The sequence below is a fragment of the Ochotona curzoniae genome, unplaced genomic scaffold (assembly GCF_017591425.1).
Source record: "Ochotona curzoniae isolate NIBS_2020 unplaced genomic scaffold, NIBS_Ocur_1.0 scaffold_4506, whole genome shotgun sequence".
Lineage (NCBI taxonomy): Eukaryota > Metazoa > Chordata > Mammalia > Lagomorpha > Ochotonidae > Ochotona > Ochotona curzoniae.
The window spans coordinates 63866666-63880611 of record NW_024467119.1 but is presented as its reverse complement, the minus strand read 5'-3'; positions in this window follow the sequence as shown (position 1 = coordinate 63880611).

The window sequence follows — 13946 nt, the reverse complement described above, 5'->3', positions numbered from 1 at the left end:
CACGATCCAAAGGGACCAGATTTGAGGAGGCTCCTTTGGCAGCTCTTACGGCAGGATCTGGGCTAGGGTACAAGCTGTAGCTTAAGCCTTGTATGCACTCTGAACTAGCTTCAGTCCCCTCTGTACTTGACAAAACTGTTGGGGCTATCATCAACTGAAGAGCATGTTCTCCTATAGTAAATGAAAGGCCGAGCTCTCATTTCTTTGTTTCATTCTGCTAACTGCTCACTACCATCCCTAGAATAATTGACTGTCACACTGTGATAACTGAGTAAGGGCCCCATTGCAGTTTCTGCTCTAGGACTGTGACCGGTAATACTATATCCCTCAGGAATATTGGAACATACAGTGTGAGACACAGGCAAAAGATCACAGCAGAGCCACACTAACCTATGGTCACTCCTGAGCATCAATTATATTTTCTCTTCGTGACTGGGGAACGTTTCCCCTACAATTTCCCAGTGATAAAACTTACAGCATCAAGTGCAATAAAGCCCACATCAATCCTAGGTATAAATCTCAAATTATATGGTTTAAGAGATATAAATATTGTTGTCACAAGTCCCTGAAATACCCAGACAAATTTTGAGAGACAGGAACAGTCTTTGCTCCACAGTACCAGAAACACAATTATGGAAATCAAAAACACAGTGAGATTGAAATCCATTGCTCTGAGGATAAAATAGATCAGAACCCTGAAAGCGTGGATACACTTCAGCATCATTGCACTTCCTCTAGAAACTATTGTAGTCTTGGAAACAGTGTTTTTTTATAGATACCATTGATATTAATGAGATAATTATGTCATCAGAGAACACCTCTATGGGCTCACCTAGATTCAAAGCTAAATCAACACTATAAGTAACACTCTACGTCTCATTTCAATGAAAATGTTTTTTCCAATTATAACTTATATTATGAGAAAGGAACTATTATGACAGATATAGGGATAATGAAAACACAGAAAAATGTATCATGGCACCTCTATGCAAGCAAAATAATTGTAAATAGATCCAAACCTGGAAAATGTGTAAAATATTCAAAATAATAACATAACTAAAGCATAATGGGACCTAGGGGAATTAGCATATGTGATTTTGAAAAATGAGGAAAACAATGGATGATTGAAGAAGATCAGTGAAGAGAGAAAAAAAGAACTGTTAGACCCAAGCACATTTTGGAATTGCAAATTCTAATTAATGAATAAAAAATACAGTTGTGATCTTCAACAGAAAACTAGACTAAAAAGTAGAAAGAATTTCTGATATAGAAGATAAAAATTTGAAGTCACAGGATCAGACAAAAATAAAAGAGAAAGGATGAATATGGTATGAGATATGAGATACCATTAAGTGAAAAATACATATTTCATAGACACAGTACAATAAGAACAGAAAGAAAAAGGTGAGAACACAATAAATGAAATAGTAGGTTAAAACTTCCTAATACTTGAAACAGATATAGACATCCAGATACCGAAAATTCAAAGAACCCCAACCAGACTTAACAGAAAGATTTTCCAAAGCCTATTAAAATAAATTTATCAAAACTTAAGGACAAGGAGAGAATCCCAAAGACAGTATGAAGATTTCAATTTACATTTAAAGAAAACTCAACAGGTAATATACTCCTTAGAAGAAAATATGAAGGTCAGAAGAGCGTAGGATTACATCTTAAAAATGTTGACTGGAAGAAATAAAATCTCAACATAAGAATAGTGCATTAGTTGAAGCTATAGTTAGGAAGTGGAAAGAAATGAAATATTTTGAGTGATAAAAAGCTAAGACCAGACACACCTGCTACCTGCAAGTGAATGTGCACATAGACTGAAAGTGAAAGGCTTGAAAAAGATCTAGCAGGTAAATGGAAACCAAAACCAAGAAGAGGAATGATGACAGCCATCCCAGATTTTGAATAAAAAAAAAATATAAAAAGATGACAAGTAAGGAAATTATGTATTTTTTAAAACTCTTAATTAACCAAGAAGCTGTAACAGTTAGACCTATACCAGCTATGTATACAACAGTCATGCATAATGGTAATGATAAAGCCATCCACATACATATGGTACATATAATTGAATCTAAAGGGAAATGTAAGATTCCAGTGAGGACGTTCAATACTTTACTGCCATCAATGGACAGATCAGTGAGACATTTTCTCTTGTTTTTCTTATTAATTTTCTAACTGAATTATAGGTCACACAATATCATTGATTTGGAAGGTCTTTGATTTTCTTTTTCATTTCTTCAGTGACACATTGTCATTCAGTAGCATGATATTTAGCTTCATGTAATATCTTTTTTTTAGTTTTTCTCTGTTGTTGGTTTTGTTTTACTGATTTTCATTTAAGGGAATTTATACTGTGTAGTAGAGACTGTCATATCCAGATGTGAAGATAACAATATAGTGTACAAGTCTACCTCAAAGCAAACAGCTATTCCCAGTGAAACTATTGAATATATATTGACAATACGCTGCTGGACTTCTTTTCATTGTCCATTCCTGCAATATCAGGATACTCTTAAATAGCAATGTGATAGACCTATTACTGATTGTGAAGGATTATAGTGTTGTAATGACTCGGGGAAAATTAATTTGGCAGGGGCAAAGATTTGGGAAGTATGGGAGGGAAATCTTGGAGTCTATATAACTGTACCATGGAATAATAAAATACATTAATAATTTTAAAAAGAAAAAAATCCAAATGAAGTCCTGTCATTATCTGCAAAATTGGTGCCAATGTATGACAGAGTTGTGTGTGAAATAAGCCGTACAGGAAAAGATAAATATTGTGTTTCCCCCTTATATGTGTGGGAGCTAAATTAAACAAACACTAAGTCAATCAATATGAATGCAGAATGTGGGTTGCTAGAAGCTGGAAGCAGTAGGAGGTATGAAAGAAATCTGGTAGAAACAAAACTGCGGAATCCAGGAATGTTTCTTTAATTATGACAATTATACTAATGATAATATTAAAATGGGAATTGGTGGTGAGGTGTACATGCAAACTGCATTTGATTATCTCAAAATATGTGCTTTGTATTCTTGAAACTTCTGAGATAAAATGTTAAACATTAAAAGACATAATGGATTCTCATAACTATATATAAAAAAAAACCCAAAAAATAATTGTCAGATGATTTGACCATACATTCTTTTAGGGAAGGCAACAAATACACAAATATACAAATCCTTATTATTATTATTATTCATCAGATAAATCAGAGCATGATCATATAGCATTACTGGCACATGACCATGAGAATGGAAAGCAAAGGAAACTGGCAATATCTAGTGTTACAAAGTGGAAGCAAATTCTGAAAACCTGCAAGTCAGATATATTCAGGTCTCTGAGGTGGTTCTAGTTAGTCAGCAGCTCCAGGGCAATTGTTTCCTTTTAGATATATTTGCATCAAAGAGAAATCATAGATACTATTTGATATGCAATCTGTTCTTTGCCAGTAATATTACCAGAAGAACAGCAGGAGCAGGCCTGGAGACAAATGATTGACCAGAATTCCCTCCAGATGGAAATAGTCTGCAGAACTGTGAAGTTCATTCCATTTAGTTATCCATGTCTATCCTCTAAACCAGTGTACAGACATGTCTTCTCCAAAAAGGGTTCAAACTATTCTTGCAAGGGTTAGCTTTGTTTACGCTTATGAGAATTGTACCTGTGCTGAAACGGCTTTATTCCTGTTCCCCAGGCCAGGTTACATCATGCTCTTGATCAGTGACATATGGGGTAGGATTAGAATTGGAAATGAGGAGCTTGGGGTTAGCAATAATCTTACAACCATTGTCCTTTAGAATCCAATATAAACTCTCCAGTGTCACAGATTATGTTAGAAGAAAATACAACCTATCTGGAAGAGACAGAGGCAGTTTCCAATTAAGTTGATCTCAGATTCTATATGCATTCCAGGAATTCATTTCTAGGGATTTACCAAGGGAAATAAAATCAGTGCCCACATACTTCCCTGTGTGTAGGTAACAGCTGAAAATATTCCAAATGTGCCTTACATGGGGAATGAAATGCTACCCAGCAACAGGATGGGACAAAAATATTGATACATCAAATAAACTATACATAGCCATAGACTACACTTTTTACTGAAAGAAATCTTTCAAATCACATTTTCGGATCAAGCATGTATTCTCAGAAGACCATGGACTCCTGGAAATGAAATTGTGAAACAAAAATTAGCAAATATCTAGGAATATAATGTACTCAGTACAGTGTAACATGATGAATTAATAAAGGCTTGAATCAGATTGGGAAGCAAGGATTCTAACTTTTGTTATTGTTTTCTTAAAATTTTGTTTATTTTTATTTGAAAGTCAGATTTTACAGAGAAAGGAAGGATAGAGAAAAAAAATCTAATATTTACCGGTTCACTCTGCAGATGGTCACATGGCTGGAATTGAGCTAAGTCGAACCCATGATCCAAAATTTTTGTTTTTTTCCAATTTTCCACACATAGGAGCAGGGTCCTAAGGAGATAGGACATCCACTATTTCTTTTCCAGTTAACTCTCAGTGCACTGCCCCAGGATTTTGAAACTTAGAGAATTTTTTGGAATGCATAGTGCTGTTTCCTAAGGAACAAACCCCAGAGACTGAGAGACAGAAAACTCAAACACGCTGATCTGGTAACTTACAGGAAACTGAACTAGGATTTCTTTCTTAAACTTTCAAGAATTTATAAAAATTATTGTTTTGATCAGTTACTTACTCATCTGGGTAGTATAAAGGGCATCCAAGATTTAATTATATCTGTAATGTTTAAATAATAGTGGATCTAATCGTGCAAACAAGGCTGCCCATGTATGTCACTTATCAGAAGTGACTGGTGTCTTTAATTCCAGTGGTGCTAGATCATCCAGAGCATAAAACATGGAGAGCATAATCAAAAGCCACAATAATAGCACATCCACCCTTAAAGCCCTTACATTCTTCCATTGTGAACATAATAACTTACTTGTATCTCCATCAACTAATTAGAAGGAATTATCCAGTGTCTGCTGAATACCAGATTCCATGTCAGAAAATTGACATTACACAATGCAATTTAGATATCATCGCTGTGCAATGAATTTATTATCTATTTTTAAATGTAGCAATGAGGTTCACAGGGCTGATCTTATTCATATTAACATAGCCAGTAGACATTACAGCTTGAAAACACCATTGTATTTTTTGTGTGTGTGCCTATGCCAGAAATTTCCCGCAACTAGGAAGCACTAAAGGGTGAAACTCTGAGAAGTTTCAACAAGTCAATTTATCCAAATGTATGTAACTCAATGGGAAAAAACAATATCAGAATGAACTCAGGTACTGAAACATACTGAGAAAAGATATTTAACCCTTTTTAGTTAAAAAAATATATATATAGTTTTCATAGTCTATAGAATGATCTACATAAAGTCTATACATACCAGTGGTATTCATGCTCACAGAAATTGTTATCAAAAAGTTATGCATGATCTTCAAAGACTTATTAACTTTATGTACTTTTAAATTTTATTTGAAACGTCAATAAGAGAGGTGTGGGCAGCAGCGGTAGGGGGAGAGCTCATTTATCTGCTGATTTCTCTTTCCAATAGGGCAGCAACAACTGGGGCAGGGCCGGGTCAAAGCCAGGAGTCAGCAGTTTGATCCAGATCACCAGTGTTAGCACAGAAACTCAAGCACTTGGATTATGTTCTGCCGCTTTCCCAGCTACATTAGAAGAAACCTGGTTAGTGTGGCAGACGACACTGTAATCACTGTTTATATGGGATGCTGGCTTTTCAGGAGCCATCTCTATATGCTACACCTAAACACTGGCCCCTGGACTTACCTTTCAATCTCTCCAGAAAAATTTGAAAATGCCATTATATATTTAAAATCATATGTTTGTGTCTATGTCATATATAAATACACACACACATATATATGCATACCTATACATACCTATATATTTTCAAGACACCATGATTTCAGGCACCAACTTCAATCCAACTATTCTGTTCCTTGCAATAATTTCCATAAAAGCTTGAATAATTATGAGTAATTAACACTAGAACTATCTTATTTTATTTTAGAGACTATTCTTTTTTAAACCTTGTTTTACCACATATTGCTAATGTTTGTCTCTGTATCCTAGTGAGAGACTAAACTTATTGCCAAGACAGAGATTAAAAAAAGAAAGAATGCTTATGCTTTTATAAACAGCATTTATATGCCTTAGTTTTAACATTGGATTGGAGTAATTACCTACTGAGACTGGAAATGAGTATTGAATATGACAGTGATAATGACAATTTTAAATCTCTTTTGAAGAGTTCCTACAGATTAGAAGAAGTAGTTCGATTTTTGTGGAACTTATAAAAGCTAAAGGCTACATCAGCCTTTGCTTACAAATCGATGCCCATTTAAGAACTTTGCTTGGTGGCTAGCTTGGTTCACCAACCTACAAATGCCCATGTCTCATATGGGCACCAGTATGTGTCCCCACTTCTCCACTTCTTATCTAGCTCCCTGCTTATGGCCTGAAAAATTAGCAGAGGATGGCCCAAGTCCGTGGAACCCAGCACCTACTTGGGAGTCCTGGTGGAAGCTCCTGGAATTTTATCAGCTTAGCTCTGACAAACACACCCATTTGAGGAGTAAATCAGCTGATGGAAGATTCTTCTCTCTGTCTGGCCGATTCTCTGTAAATCTGCCTTTCCTATATATATATATTAAAAGAACTTGGGGGGCCTGACAGGATAGCATAGTGGTTAAGGTCTTTGCCTTGAATGCGCCCGGGATCCCATATGGGCGCTGGTTCTGTTCCCGGAGGCCCTGCTTCCTATCCAGCTCCCTGCTCATGGCCTGGGAGGGCAGACCAGGACAGCCCAAAGCTTTGGGATCCTGCACCCGTGCTGGAGACCCAGAAGAGGCTACTGGCTTCGGATTGGCTCCGCTCCAGCTGTTGCGGCCGCTTGGGGAGTGAATCATCGGATGGAAGATCTTCTTCTCTGTCTCTCCTCTTTGTATATTCGCCTTTCCAATAAAAATAAATACATCTTTAAAGAGAGAGAGAGAGAGAGAGAGAGAGAGAGAGAGAGAGAGAGCATTGCTTGTAATAAAGGAACAGAAAGACATTAAGTATCTCTAGTTTGACCATATGGTTGAGCTATTTTTATTTAATATGCTTATTTTAGTTCTTTATTTGATGGGCATAAATGACAAGCAACATTCTAACATAGAAATTAATGATTATTTCTTTGCAAAATGTATACCTTCTATCACAATTAACAAGTTTTAGTGAGAATGCTGGACTATTTCAAACTCATATCATTTTTATTGGACTGTGTATTTCATCAATTTGCATATTTTTGCAGACTATTTATCTGGGCAACAGTTAAAGAAAGAAAGTGAGAGGGAAGATCTTCAGTCTGTTGGATCTCTTTCCAAATGGCTGGCATAACTGAGGTTAGGCCAGATTGAAATCAGGAGGCAGTAACTTCAGGGAAGTCTAGCACTTGTGTGCCAAAAGCAGAAGTACTTGGTCCAGCCTCTGCTTTCTTCCCAGGCACATTCCCAGGGAACCAGATCAAAGCTGAGCACCTGGTATATTCAATATCAGTGATACTAGAACTCAAACTAATGCTCCCTTAAACTGGGATTCCAGCATCGCAAGTAGCAACATAAATCACTATGCCACAAATCTGTCCTCAATATAATTTGATTTTAAGATGCAGAAGAATTAAAAAAAAAATGTTGAAGTATTGGTGGGGCAAATTAGTTATGCATTAGAGCATGAAGTTAAACCTGAGGTAGGTTACCTCCTGCCTCCTATAACATGTTTCACCTGCACTTTTGTTTTAAAGCAAAATGTATTATTTGCCCATACTTGCCAAACAACTTTTATTTGTATGAATGAGTCTGTCCCTATCCCCTCATTTTAATAACAAAAGTATGACAGTTAAAATTAAGATTTGGTGTACATTTAAATAACTAATCAAGGAGATAAGTATTGACCCTACATTTCTTGCCTTAACTATTCCAATAAATTGATTCTATCTAAAACCCAAAGAACTATGAATAGACTGAAACATGATACAGAAAATAATTTGTTTAGTAAGAAAAATGATTGTACAATGTAAATAAGAATTTGAATACTGGTGACTAATATTTACTTGTGCTAAGAAAAGTTCTTTACAGATTATGACCTTCAGAGAGACATAGAAACTAAGACTTTTCTGAGTCAATGATGTAATCAGATCTAACTTATGGTGGTGACGGGGGCTTATTCCAGGGGTCCCTCATCAACTGAGGCAGGGAAGGATAATTCACTGTTTGTTTACTTGCTTCTAAAAAGATTGGTATTTCAGCTCACCATAATCAGCATGTTTTTTTGGTAAAAGGGCACTGTTTAGTAAGAAATTGAACTATTTTCTTCTTTGGTAAATAGTATCTCAAATAAAACTAATATCTCTTTATTTTAGTATTATTATTATTTTAAAAGATATATTGTATTTGTATTTGAAAGGCAGAGATACAAAGAAAGAAATTTTCCATTCATTAGTTCACTATTCAAATGGCTACAATGACTGGAACTGAATTGATCTGAAGCAAGGGGCCAGGAGCTTCTTCCAGGACTCCCACGTGGGTATAGTTCCCAAGTATTTGAGCCATCCTCTGCTTCTTTCAAGGTCCATAAACAGAGAGCTGGATCAGAAATGTAGCAATGCAGGGTTCCAAACCAGTCCTCACAATGCAAAACAGCAGGATAGCAGCGCCACAAACATCAGCATAGCCTTCTACACCATGGCACTGCCCTCTAATACTCCTTTCTTATAACAATTTCTTCATACCACACACTAGGGATTGCAGAACAGTAAAGCAATGGAAGAGTAATTACAGAGCCTCAAAATAAGCCTACCATCCTATTTCCTTTTGAACAGTGTGTTCAGGTACACCAAACCAGCCATGTAATTTTAGAAAATGTATATCAATTGTTCTAAACTAATTCTTATCTATGAATGTTTGATAAGTAAGTTATTTTAAATATCATTTGGACTGGCTACCACAACTAAACATGATTTTAAGGCATGAGTGAAACACTGAATATGTTGTAATACGACTGTAACTTAAGTATAAATAAGATGCATACATGTTTAAGATTTATTTATTTTTTGAAAATAAAAAAAAATCACAGAGAGAATTGACATATTTGATCTGCTGGTTCACTCCCAAAAGTACCATAAGAGACAGAGCGGAGCCAAGCTGAAGCCAGGAAAAATGAAATTCCTTTGTGTTTTCCCCTTGAGTGGTAGGGACCCAAGTACAAGAGCCGTCTTCTGCTGCCTTTCCAAGATATCATCAATGAGCTATAACCGTAGAGCTGCTGGGCCTAGATTCGGTGTCCATGTGACATACTGGTATCACTGGCAGTGGCTTTGCTCACTATGTCACTGCTCTGCCTCCTGATGTATATTTTTTAAAACAAATACTGTGATAGACTTAGTACATGTGTAATCACTGGTCAGAAAATGAACATACTGTGGTTATTTTTTTTTTAACTTACAACAACAAACTTATTTTTTTCATTTCATTTTTCCATGCACTTCAGGCAGCACAATAAAACAGATCCGGTCTGAAAATGGCTTCTTATTATAGTGTGGCTGAAAACCCATATGATTCCACTGCCTCATTTTTCAAAAGGAGATGGGCATATTAATTGTTCCTTTATTCAACTTTACTCTGAAATAAATTGTTATTGAAAGATCCTGCACCATAGAATCAATTTGTGATGCTTAATGATTTTTTTTAAATCCAGATACAATCCTTTTCCTTTATTTTTATTACTTAAAACAGCAAATATTTGGAGTCAGCTTTGTCCCCCAGAGTGAAGCCATCTCTTTTGACCGTATCAGGTACATACAGCAGTTCTAATTCTAGCTGCTCTCTTTCCAATCCAGCTCCCTAATAAGGAGCTTGAGAACCAATAGAAGAATTGCTCAAGTGCTGGGGACACTGCACCTATCAGGAGACCTGGATGGAATTGTTGTTACCTGGGTTAGGTATGGTCCAGCACCGGGTGCAGTGACCACTTGGAGGGTGGGACAAAAAGTTGGAGGATCTCTCCCTCCATGCCTCCTAGTACCCACTTCTCACTCCCCTCAAACCTGTCTCTCTCTCCCTCTGCACCTTTTCCAAATAAAAAAAAATATATAAATATTTTTAAATTAATATGTATTTAAAACTCTTCTTACTTTAAGTATATTGTAATTTTTTCTTAGAAAAAAAACAGATGATAATATTTCTTAGGAAAATATGTGAGAAGAAACTTTGCTATTTTTAAACTCAAGGATTTTGGAATATGAGCTTGATGTGTTCAAACAATGATGCATTCTTTTTTAAATAAAACCTTTTTTTGCTAAATAAAAATATATAAGAAATAATGCATATTGACATAGTTAGCAAACAACTTAGTAAGTTATTTTCTTGGACATCTTTTCAGAGCAATGTCAGAGTAAATTTGAATACTACTTTATTAAGGAAAAGGAATACATAAATCAGAAATGACAAATTCTGTAATGTAGTAATTTTGATAAATATATTTAAATGCTACAGTCTAGATTTTCAGTATATATGAAAAACTACATAAAGCACTGCATTTTATTCAACTATGTTAATATACACAACAGAAAATGATGTGAAGTTTTTTCTTATTATGTTTTTGTTATGATGCATAATGTTGCATGATCAGAGAAATGTCTGAAAACCCTCACTAATACATGGTAAACGTTCCCATTTCTGCTATGAGCTCATAAAATTGCTCACATTTCAGACTTTGCTTTTAGACTAAAAGTGAACACATTTTAACTGAATAATTCAAATTAATTGAAGACAAAAGAAATATGGATGTGAAAATCGTATATGTATAGAAAATTAGTTCAACAGAAATAAACATTAGAAACCTATAAAATAAACTTGAAAACTATCAGTTAAAAATAATTGTCAGTACTTCATTTTAATGTATTTAAATCCTTTTGGTAATTTCTACAAAGTCAAATTAAAGAATAGAACTTTTTAAATCCAACATCCTAGAATGTAAGAAAAAAATCAAAATTGAAAATCTAAAAGCACATTTCCTTTTTTTCCCCTCATTTGTTGATAAGGGTTGCAGATCCATGGGGGTCTTTTGTTAGGATGGAGAGGATCAGAGTTGGGCAGGAGGTGCTCAGACAAATGTTTTTATTTTTCCTCTTGTATTGTAGTAGAAGGGATGGGGAGGGGGTTAGACAATGCACCACTCCCTGTTTCTTGCCGTCAGACTACATCAACATTGGAGAACAGACAAGGTCATTTAATATTACCCTAGAAATCCTGACTGGTGCAAAAATGCTCCCAGGATTTCACTTGAATGGTCTTGATTGTTTTGGGAAGTAGTTCACTTCCTTTCATTAAGATGAGACATTCTGATCCGTGTTGGCTGCCTGTATCTACCTCAGTGTGTCCAGAAACATGTGTGTTTACTATAAAACTTGCGTAGATACTGATGAACCTGTTTTAAATTACATTTCTGGGAAAAAAAATAGTGGAATTTATTGTGAATCAATGAAAAGTAATTGAAAATTTCAATTTACATTGAAATAATTCTTATTAAAACAAAAATAATGGGTTTTAAAATATTTTCTTTGTAACTGTTAAACATATTTTACCACTTAATCGCAATCGGTGTTCTTTTCTAAAAAATGATTATCTATTATTATGTGATGTTGAAGATCAAGTGTATGTGAATTAGCTATTTTTTTTTAGTTTTTATGTGAAAGATGTTGTTTGGACAAAAGAACTGAATTATAAAAGACAATTCAAAAAACATAAATACAAACAGCTGTATTTGTTAGTTTTCTTACAAATACAGTGTTCTGTTAAAATTTATTTTAAATCTTTCCTAAATTGTTTAGAATGAAATACCACTATAATTTTAATAATCGGTGACTTTTAAAATTTGCTGTATATAAACTAAACAAGCATTTCTTTTTTGGAAAAAATGTAGAAGTAATAAAATATGTGAGATATGTCATAAATATTATTTAGTATTTTAAAACAATATAAGTTTCTCGAATTCTAAGTTTAGGACCATCATATAAACTTCAAGACTGATATATTATTTCTTTGGGGCCAGTGTGTATTCTTAATGCTGAGTTATTTAGGCTTGTTTACATCCATTCTTTTAAAAAATCTTGCATACAATTATATATATTGTTTCCTTTAAACTTAATCTTTGCAACTATCTTACCTTAATTTTTATTTTTTTAAATGCTGTACACACACGTTAGAAATCTTTGTTTGCAAACAAAACCTACAGTTATTTCAGCCAATAGAAGGAAATGATCGGCTTATATCTAGGTTCATATAGATATCAACAATATTTTTCGTGGTATTTGATTCATCAACAGGTTTTACTGCTGACCTTAAAACCATGCATAGATGGTTTACAGATAAAATCGATGTTCAGATACCCAAATGCCTTATGCAAAAATGGCTTCATAAGTGGATTATAAAATTAAACATAAAATGGGAAGCTAAAATGCATATACAAGTGAGACAAAATCTCCAAGCTGCACAGATTCTTAGAATTCATACCAGTGCCGGCACGGTGGCGCAGTGGTTAAGGTCCTCGCCTTGCATGCCCGGGATCCCATATGGGCACCAGTTCTAATCCCTGTAGCCCCGCTTCCCTTCCAGCTCACTGCTTGTGGCCCGGGAAAGCAGTCCAGGACTGCCCAAAGCTTTGGGACCCTGCACCCGCGTGGGAGACCCGGAAGATTCTCCTGGGTTCGGATCAGCATAGTATGGCCCGTTGTGCTCACTTGGGGAGTGAATCATCGGACGGAAGATCTTCCTCTCTGTCTCTCCTCTCTGTATATCCGCCTTTCCAATAAAAAAAAATAGTGAAAATAAATCTTTAAAAAAAAATTCATACCAAATCATGAACAATTAAAGAAAATTTGCTAAATTCTATCAAAACTAAAATATTTTCTCTTTGAAAGATCCTATGAAGAGGACATTCTTTATGAAATTTGAAAAATTTGCTCTCCTAGCAAAGTTAAAAGAAAAACTGTACCAAAACTTTATATTTAAAAATAAATAAAATATGCTATAGTTCCTTGGGTTGGGGAAGGTGGATAAAAGGATGAAACACCAATTAACCAGGAGAAGAAAATTTTTGCTATCGTCCACAAAGAAAGGACCAGTATTTAGGATATACAAGGAACATTCCACAGCAAAAGTGAAGCAGTTGCACACACTTACACACATTAAGTATCTCCCATTACTTTCCAGGAAGCTTGCTTTCAGTTTGTGGCTCTTCTCTCAGCTCCGGATTTCTGTCAATGCGGACAACGGAATGCAGAGGTGATGGCTTGAGCAGTTCAACTGCTGCCAGCCATGTGCAGAATCCAAGCTGTTCTGGATATTTCAGCTTTGAACCACTGAATGGGAATTCTTTCTCTCTTCCCATCACTTTCCTCTTTTGCCCTCTCCCTCTCTCTCCTTGTAGCCTTGCTAAGTAAGGAGTGGTGCATCTGACCCAACTGCATGGCTCCCCACAGATAGCCATTCCTACAACAGGTGAAATGTGTGAGTTTACCACCAAAGTACTTCCAAACTAGAAATTGTTATACTAGACATTCTCTTCTTTGGATTCCATGCTCTAGTTTGTTGAAATTCATTTTTTTTCTTCTGGTTTTTTAATGAAAACTGTGCTATGGGACTCAAAACCATATTCTTTATATAAATATACCTTTGTATTCTTCAAAAATATCAGTTAATGGTTTGCTGAAGTATTGATTGTTTGTTTGAAATTATTTTCAAATTTATATTTGCTGCTTTATGTAAATTGACTAATCTGACAACAATGCTAATCGCCTCAAATTCTTGTTTTATTTCTGCATATGTCT